Consider the following 9,743-nt stretch of genomic DNA (forward strand, 5'->3'; position numbering starts at 1 on the left):
TCATTTATTACAACACATAATCATCTTACAACAATAGATCACATGATCCAATATTACACAAATAGTTGATCTAGTGACCAACAACACAATACGTAGCGGAAGCGAAGTAGTAGTGGACTATCTATTCCACAAGCAACGCTTGACGTTAGAAGATGCTCCTAGTTATCGTAGACGTCCTGTTGTCCGTCCTCCTGATACTGTTGCTCCTGTTCATAGTCTAGCATTTGAAATAGCCAGGGACACAACCATGAGTACTTTAAAGTACTCGCAAACTAATACTAATGTAATTACTTATCAATTGTAATAAGGGGTGCTAAGCTCTAGGTTTATTTGCGTAAAGCCAAGTTTAGTTCATAAACATTTAGTAAAGACTCCTCATTTGCTAGACTACCTCAAGTGGGAACATTAGTGTCATTCCCACAACTCAATTGTGATTCAATTCAATTCACCTTTCAATTTCACATTCCTTTTTAAAACAAAAATTCTGACAACAGAACAGTATGGCCTTTCCAATCGTCTGTAACCGTGGACACGACTATTCGAATAGGTTTAACACTCTGCAGAGGTTGTACTCTTGTGCCACAACTTTTGATTTCATCCGTCAGGGATAACCCCGAATCATCGTAACTCAGTACGCGGATCATCAACCATAACCTTTCACTTATATACCCTAGTATAGGCACCTCTCCCCATGAGCTTGGCCTCCCGGTGAAGACAAACCGTCAACCCGGGAACTGCACAGGGCTTGGGTCTGACATTCACCTCATATTCACGTCATTTCATTTTTAACGGAGGCAGCCTCGGCATAACCCCTATGACGCTTGTTTAGAGGGAACCCATACTAAGATACACAAACTTCTAGTTAAGCCCTACCCATAATCAGGTATTGTGGGGGTACTTGTATAATTGGAAGGGTATCGCATCCGAACCCAATCATCAGTTTTCCTCAAAATTCACCAAGTCATTCATGTCACATTCACCTTCAAATCTTTCAAAGTCTTTTCATTTCACATGTTCCCATCTGGAGTAGTCAATTTTATTTAGTTAGCACTAGCAACTAGTCATGAGGGGTGCTATCTAGCTTTGATTGCTCTTGGCTAAATTTGATGATCTTGTTCTACTCTAGACCAAGTGAATCATAAATCAAAAGTAAACTTTGAGATACCATAAGCAAAATAATTGTAAGGTAAAAACATGGGATAGGTTTATAAGACATAAAGTAAAATGTGAGGGTGCCTTGCTCTTGTAGAGCTTTGCATTAGGGTGGTTTGCAAGAGTATTAGCTTGCCTTGAGTGGTGTAGTGATCAAAGTTCTCTTCCTCCTCCTGAGAGTAGACCTCCTCCTCCTGGTACTCCTCGGTACTAGTGTCTATACACGAATACGAGGTATACAATCACCAAACAAAACTTGAGTGCTAGACTAAACACACCAAAGGTTCACACAAGTTATTCTAACATCACATTCTTATTCACAAGGTGGTTGACTTGGTTTTTCTTATTTAAGAGGAAAATAATTTCCTCTCATTATATCCTGTTAAGACTTAATATCCTCAAATGATATAGTATGAACATAGGTTGACCAAGGTCAACACTTCATAAGTATCATTTGGGGAAAAAGATTTAAATGAGATGCTAGATCTCATGTGATTTAAAACCTCTATGGAACAATTTAACATCATTAAGTAATCACACATGAGGTGCTATAAACTAAGATCATTACCTCATATTGTATTACTTAAGACAATGATTTAAATGAGAGAGTAGCTCTCATACTATTTAAACAAATTAAATGAGATGATTTAAATGGACTAGAAATGGCTCCATAGCCATTATTTTGCTCTAGTCCATGATCATACAAACAACTAGGCTATCTTTTTGCATAAACAATTAGAGTACATCAAATGTGATTTAGGAGAGTTGGAATCAACTCAAAATCACTTATGGTTGAATTTTAAATAAAGTTTGAAGTTTGAAAAGGCCCTGCCTTGTTATTTTAACTATTTGAATTGTATAATGAATCTGAGGGTGAGACCAGTGGGGTTGTTTAGATAATTTCATAAGCTTTCCAAATATATAAAATTCACCAAATTTGGTTCAGCCAATTTGAAACTATTTAAGTTTTAGAAAAGCATCTACAAGTAATTCAAACAATTCCAAAATTCGAATTTGAACAGCTGGGCTTTGGCGGGAAAGGAAAATGGGCCGAAAGGGGGGAAAACAAGTTGGGCCAGCCCAGCAGCGTGATTCTCACGCGTGGGCTGTGATGTCTATGGGAGCTTCTATTCTTGTAGACAGTGTTGGGCCTCCAAGAGCAGAGGTTTGTAGAACAGCAGCAAGTTTCCCTTAAGTGGATCACCCAAGGTTTATCGATCTCAGGGAGGAAGAGGTCAAAGATATCCCTCTCAAGGAACCCTGCAACCACAAAGCAAGAAGTCTCTTGTGTCCCCAACACATCTAATAGGTGCACTAGTTCGGCGAAGAGATAGTGAAATACAGGTGGTATGAATAAGTATGAGCAGTAGCAACGGCACCAGAAAAGTGCTTGCTGGCATGTAGTTGATGGTGGTAATATTGCGACGATGAGAAGAAACGCGATAAAACAGTAAACAAGCAGCGATAGCAGTATTTAGGAACAAGGCCTAGGGATTATACTTTCACTAGTGGACACTCTCAACATTGATCACATAACAGAATAAATAGATAGATGCTAGACTCTACACCCTCTTGTTGGATGATGAACACCACTAATTGTGTAGGATTACACGAACCCTCAATCTTTAGTTAACAAGCTCCACAATATTCAATGTTCATATTTAAATAACCTTAGAGTGCATGACAGATCAACATAACCAAATAGATCACATCAATACCATCATAGTAATAGTTAACTTCATAATCTACAAGAGATCACAATCATAGCATACGCCAAGTACTACACGATGCACACACTGTCCACATTACACCGTGCAGGAGGAATAGACTACTTTAATAACATCACTAGATTAGCACATAGATGAATAGTGATACAAAACTCATATGAATCTCAATCATGTAAGGCAGCTCATGAGATTATTGTATTGAAGTACATGGGAGAGAGATTAACCACATAGCTACCGGTACAGCCCCGAGCCTCGATGGAGAACTACTCCCTCCTCATGGGAGACAGCAGCGTTGATGAAGATGGCGGTGGAGATGGCAGCGGTGTCGATGGAGGAGCCTTCCGGGGGCACTTCCCCGTCCCGGCGGTGTGCCGGAACAGAGACTCCTGTCCCCCAGATCTTGGCTTCGCGATGGCGGCGGCTCTGGAAGGTTTCTCGTACCGTGGCTTTTCCGTCTCGAAGTTTTAGGTCGAGGAGGCTTAAATATACGAAGAGGCGGCGTCAGAAGGTCAACGAGGCGACGACACCACAGGGGGGCGCGGGCCACCCCTGGGCCGCGCCGGCCTATCTCCTGGGGGGCCTGTGTCCCCTCTCTGGCGGCTCTCGGGTGTTCTGGATGCTTCCGGGGATTCTAAGATGCCGGGCGTTGATTTCGTCCGATTCCGAGAATATTTCCTTACTAGGATTTCTGAAACCAAAAACAGCAGAAAACAGCAACTGGCCCTTCGGCATCTCGTCAATAGGTTAGTTCCGGAAAACGCATAATAATGACATAAAGTATGCATAAAACATGTAGATATCATCAATAATGTGGCATGGAACATAAGAAATTATCGATACGTCGGAGACGTATCAGCATCCCCAAGCTTAGTTTACGCTCGTCCAGAAGCGGTAAACGATAACAAAGATAATTTCTGGAGTGACATGCCATCATAATCTTGATCATACTATTGTAAGCATATGTAATGAATGCAGCGATCAAAACAATGTAAATGACATGAGTAAACAAATGAATCATAAAGCAAAGACTTTTCATGAATAGTACTTTCAAGACAAGCATCAATAAGTCTTGCATAAGAGTTAACTCATAAAGCAATAAATCAAAGTAGAGGTATTGAAGCAACACAACGGAAGATTAAGTTTCAGCGGTTGCTTTCAACTTGTAACATGTATATCTCATGGATATTGTCAACATAGATTAATATAACAAGTGCAATATGCAAGTATGTAGGAATCAATGCACAGTTCACACAAGTGTTTGCTTCTTAAGATGGAGAGAGATAGGTGAACTGACTCAACATAAAAGTAAAAGAAAGGCCCTTCGCAGAGGGAAGCATTGATTGCTATATTTGTGCTAGCGCTTTGATTTTGAAAAACATAAAGAGAGCATAAAAGTAAAATTTTGAGAGGTGTTTGTTGTTGTCAACGAATAGTAGTGGGCACTCTAACCCCCTTGCCAGACAAACCTTCAAAGAGCGGCTCCCATGAATTATTTTTATTTTTGGGTGGCACTCCTTCCAACCTTTCTTTCACAAACCATGGCTAACCGAATCCTCGGGTGCCTGCCAACAATCTCATACCATGAAGGAGTGCCTTTTTATTTTAGTTTTATTTAGATGACACTCCTCCCCACCTTTGCTTTCTCAAGCCATGGCTAACCGAATCCTTCGGGTGCCATCCAACAATCACATACCATGGAGGAGTGTCTATTTAGGTTAATTAATTTGGGACTGGGAATCCCATTGCCAGCTCTTTTTGCAAAATTATTGGATAAGCGGATGAAGCCACTAGTCCATTGGTGAAAGTTGCCCAACAAGACTGAAAGATAAACACCACATACTTCCTCATGAGCTATAAAACATTGACACAAATCAGAGGTGATAAATTTTGAATTGTTTAAAGGTAGCACTCAAGCAATTTACTTTGGAATGGCGCAGAAACACCATGTAGTAGGTAGGTATGGTGGACACAAATGGCATAGTGGTTGGCTCAAGGATTTTGGATGCATGAGAAGTAATCCATCTCGATACAAGGTTTAGGCTAGCAAGGTTATTTGAAACAAACACAAGGATGAACCGGTGCAGCAAAACTCACATAAAAGACATATTGTAAACATTATAAGACTCTACACCGTCTTCCTTGTTGTTCAAACTCAATACTAGAAATTATCTAGACTTTAGAGAGACCAAATATGCAAACCAAATTTTAGCAAGCTCTATGTATTTCTTCATTAATAGGTGCAAAGTATATGATGCAAGAGCTTAAACATGAGCACAATAATTGCCAAGTATCAAGTTATTCAAGACATCATACCAATTACTACATGTAGCATTTTCCGTTTCCAACCATATAACAATTAACGAAGCAGTTTCATCCTTCGCCATGAACATTAAAAGCTAAGAACACATGTGTTCATACGAACCAGCGGAGCGTGTCTCTCTCCCACACAAGCATTTATTCAAACAAAAACAAAAACAAAAACAAAAACAAAAACAAAAACATACAGACGCTCCAAGTAAAGGACATAAGATGTGATGGAATAAAAATATAGTTTCAGGGGAGGAACCTGATAATGTTGTCGATGAAGAAGGGGATGCCTTGGGCATCCCCAAGCTTAGACGCTTGAGTCTTCTTGAAATATGCAGGGATGAACCACCGGGGCATCCCCAAGCTTAGACTTTTCACTCTTCTTGATCGTAGTATATCATCCTCCTCTCTTGACCCTTGAAAACTTCCTTCACACCAAACTCGAAACAAACTCATTAGAGGGTTAGTGCATAATCAAAAACTCACATGTTCAGAGGTGAAACATTCATTCTTAACACTTCTGGACATTGCCCAAAGCTACTGGAAGTCAATGGAACAAAGAAATCCATCCAACATAGGAAAAGAAGCAATGCGAAATAAAAGGCAGAATCTGTCAAAACAGAACAGTCGGTAAAGACGAATTTTATTGAGGCACCAGACTTGCTCAAATGAAAATGCTCAAATTGAATGAAAGTTGCGTACATATCTGAGGATCACTCACGTAAATTGGCATAATTTTCTGAGTTACCTACAGAGAATTAGGCCCAGATTCGTGACAGCAAAGAAATCTGTTTCTGCGCAGTAATCCAAATCTAGTATGAACCTTGCTATCAAAGACTTCACTTGGCACAACAATTCAACAAAACTAAGATAAGGAGAGGTTGCTACAGTAGTAACAACTTCCGAGACTCAAATATAAAACAAAATTACTGTAGCAAAATAAACGCATGGGTTATCTCCCAAGAAGTTCTTTCTTTATAGCCATTAAGATGGGCTCAGCAATTTCGATGATGTACTCATAAAGATGAGAGTTGAAGCAAAAGAGAGCATCAAGAAGCAAATTCAAAACACATTTAAGTCTAACATGCTTCCTATGCATAGGAATCTTGTAAATAAACAAATTCATGAAGAGCAAAGTAACAAGATCAGGAAGATAAAACAAGTGTAGTTTCAAAAATTTCAGCACATAGAGAGGTGTTTTAGTAACATGAAACTTTCTACAACCATATTTTCCTCTCTCATAATAACTTTTAGTAGCATCATGAGCAAACTCAACAATATAACTATCACATAAAGCATTCTTATCATGAGTCTCATGCATAAAATTATTACTCTCCACATAAGCATAGTCAATTTTATTAGTTGTAGTGGGAGCAAATTCAACAAAGTAGCTATCATTATTATTCTCATCATCAAATATAGGAGGCATATTGTAATCATAATCAAATTTATCCTCCATAACAGGCGGTACTAAAAGACTACTATCATTATAATCATCATAAATAGGAGGTAAAGTATCATCAAAGTAAATTTCCTCCTCAATGCCCGGGGGACTAAAAAGATCATGCTCATCAAAACCAGCTTCCCCAAGCTTAGAATTTTCCATAGCATTAGCAACAATAGTGTTCAAAGCATTCATATTAATAACATTCCCATTAGCATGCATATAAAGTTCCATGGGTTTTTTAATTCCCTCTTCAAACACATCATGTCCTAATTCAAGATAAAGTTCATAAAGATCTCTCATATTTTTGTTGTTTTCCATTATGCCTTACTAGTGTAAACAAGAAACAAAAAGATGCAATTGCAGGATCTAAAGGAAATAGCTTCGAGCACAAACACAATGGTGCCAGAAAAATCTTTGTTACACAGGAACCGGAGTATGAGTGCCTTTTACCTTTCCTCCCCGGCAACGGCGCCGGAAAAGTGCTTGATGTCTACGGGAGCTTCTATTCTTGTAGGCAGTGTTGGGCCTCCAAGAGCAGAGGTTTGTAGAACAAGACAAGTTTCCCTTAAGTGGATCACCCAAGGTTTATCGATCTCAGGGAGGAAGAGGTCAAAGATATCCCTCTCAAGCAACCCTGCAACCACAAAGCAAGAAGTCTCTTGTGTCCCCAACACACCTAATAGGTGCACTAGTTCGGCGAAGAGATAGTGAAATACAGGTGGTATGAATAAGTATGAGCAGTAGCAACGGCACCAGAAAAAGTGCTTCTTTGGCGTGTAGTTGATGGTGGTAATATTGCGAGCGATGAGAAACGCGATGAAAAACAGTAAACAAGCAGCGATAGCAGTATTTAGGAACAAGGCCTAGGGATTATACTTTCACTAGTGGACACTCTCAACATTGATCACATAACAGAATAAATAGATAGATGCTAGACTCTACACCCTCTTGTTGGATAATGAACACCACTAATTGTGTAGGATTACACGAACCCTCAATGCCGGAGTTAACAAGCTCCGCAATATTCAATGTTCATATTTAAATAACCTTAGAGTGCATGACAGATCAACATAACCAAATAGATCACATCAATACCATCATAGTAATAGTTAACTTCATAATCTACAAGAGATCACAATCATAGCATACGCCAAGTACTACACGATGCACACACTGTCCACATTACACCGTGCAGGAGGAATAGACTACTTTAATAACATCACTAGAGTAGCACATAGATGAATAGTGATACAAAACTCATATGAATCTCAATCATGTAAGGCAGCTCATGAGATTATTGTATTGAAGTACATGGGAGAGAGATTAACCACATAGCTACCGGTACAGCCCCGAGCCTCGATGGAGAACTACTCCCTCCTCATGGGAGACAGCAGCGTTGATGAAGATGGCGGTGGAGATGGCAGCGGTGTCGATGGAGGAGCCTTCCGGGGGCACTTCCCCGTCCCGGCGGCGTGCCGGAACAGAGACTCCTGTCCCCCAGATCTTGGCTTCGCGATGGCGGCGGCTCTGGAAGGTTTCTCGTACCGTGGCTTTTCCGTCTCGAAGTTTTAGGTCGAGGAGGCTTAAATAGGCGAAGAGGCGGCGTCAGAAGGTCAACGAGGCGACGACACCACAGGGGGGGCGCAGGCCACCCCTGGGCCGCGCCGGCCTATCTCCCGGGGGGCCTGTGTCCCCTCTCTGGCGGCTCTCGGGTGTTCTGGATGCTTCCGGGGATTCTAAGATACCGGGCGTTGATTTCGTCCGATTCCAAGAATATTTCCTTACTAGGATTTCTGAAACCAAAAACAGCAATGACTTGACAGCTGGCCCTTCGGCATCTCGTCAATAGGTTAGTTCCGGAAAACGCATAATAATGACATAAAGTATGCATAAAACATGTAGATATCATCAATAATGTGGCATGGAACATAAGAAATTATCGATACATCGGAGACGTATCAGGCTGTTGACAGGGTGGGCTCCACCTATCGGCGTAGGATTAGAATGTCATCGTGCGGCCGTGGATCATCGTCGTCTCCGATGAGATCCCGACGCACTGGCGGTGAGCCTAGGGGGTCAGAGAGCCTACCGGGGCTCTGACGGTCGACGGCGAGGTGCGCGGCAATGTTGGCGAGGTCGGGGAGTCGACTGGTACTATCGACGTGGCGTGGGGAAGCTCCAATCGATAGCGAGGATCTCCGTGTACTGGCGGGCTCCGGCGACGAATTGGGGCTGCTCCGGCGACGATTGGGTGTGGGACTTGGTCGAGGAGAAGCAGGGAAGGGAGGAGAAGCTGATGGTGTGAGTGAATGGGGCGCGGGGCTGCTCTATTTATAGCGGAGGAGGATGGGGTCATCCATGGCGCGGCCGTTCTGGGGCTTGAAGGGGCAAGGCGAGGACGACACTTGATTGGAAACGGCATGGCGATGCTCGACCTCTCTCTGGCGCAGCAAAAGCATGACAAGATTGATCGGGTGCGTGCAAATCATGCCACGGTACTGGCGGCCAAACTTCGACGAGGACGACGGCGACGGTGCCTCTGCGTGCACTTGAGCTTGTCTACGAGCTAGTGGGTGTGGAGGTGATGCTTGATGCAGGAGTAGGGATGCAGGGAAGGATGGAGGCGACGGGACGAGTCGCCGCTCTAGCGCGTCCAGTACGCGGTGAGCGCGCGTGCTGGCGTGCACTGGGCGTTGATACGTCCATTTTGCATCACTATTTTATATCATAATTTACTGTTATTCATTGATATATTTCATATTTAGAGATGATACTTATGTTGTTTCACCTGTTTTGCATGTTTCATGATTATTGGAGAATTACTCACCGGAGTCAGGATTCTGCTGGAAAAAGCACCGTCAGGATATAATATTTTTGAAGATCAACAATTGACGGAAAATATACCGAAGCTCTTATTTTTCCAGAAGACGAAGCCAGCCAAAAGGGGAGGCCGAGGAGGGCCGCCATGGGCCCTCCCCATAGGCTGGCGCGGCCACCAAGCCTGGCGCGCCGCCACGTGGGGAGGGGGCCCACGACCCCCCACGGCCATCTCCCTTTCGCGTACTTCATTTACCCGAAACCCTAAGGTGCAGGGGACGATCGAGAATAGA

Source organism: Lolium perenne, chromosome 4 (genome assembly GCF_019359855.2).
Source record: "Lolium perenne isolate Kyuss_39 chromosome 4, Kyuss_2.0, whole genome shotgun sequence".
NCBI classification, from domain to species: Eukaryota; Viridiplantae; Streptophyta; class Magnoliopsida; order Poales; family Poaceae; genus Lolium; species Lolium perenne.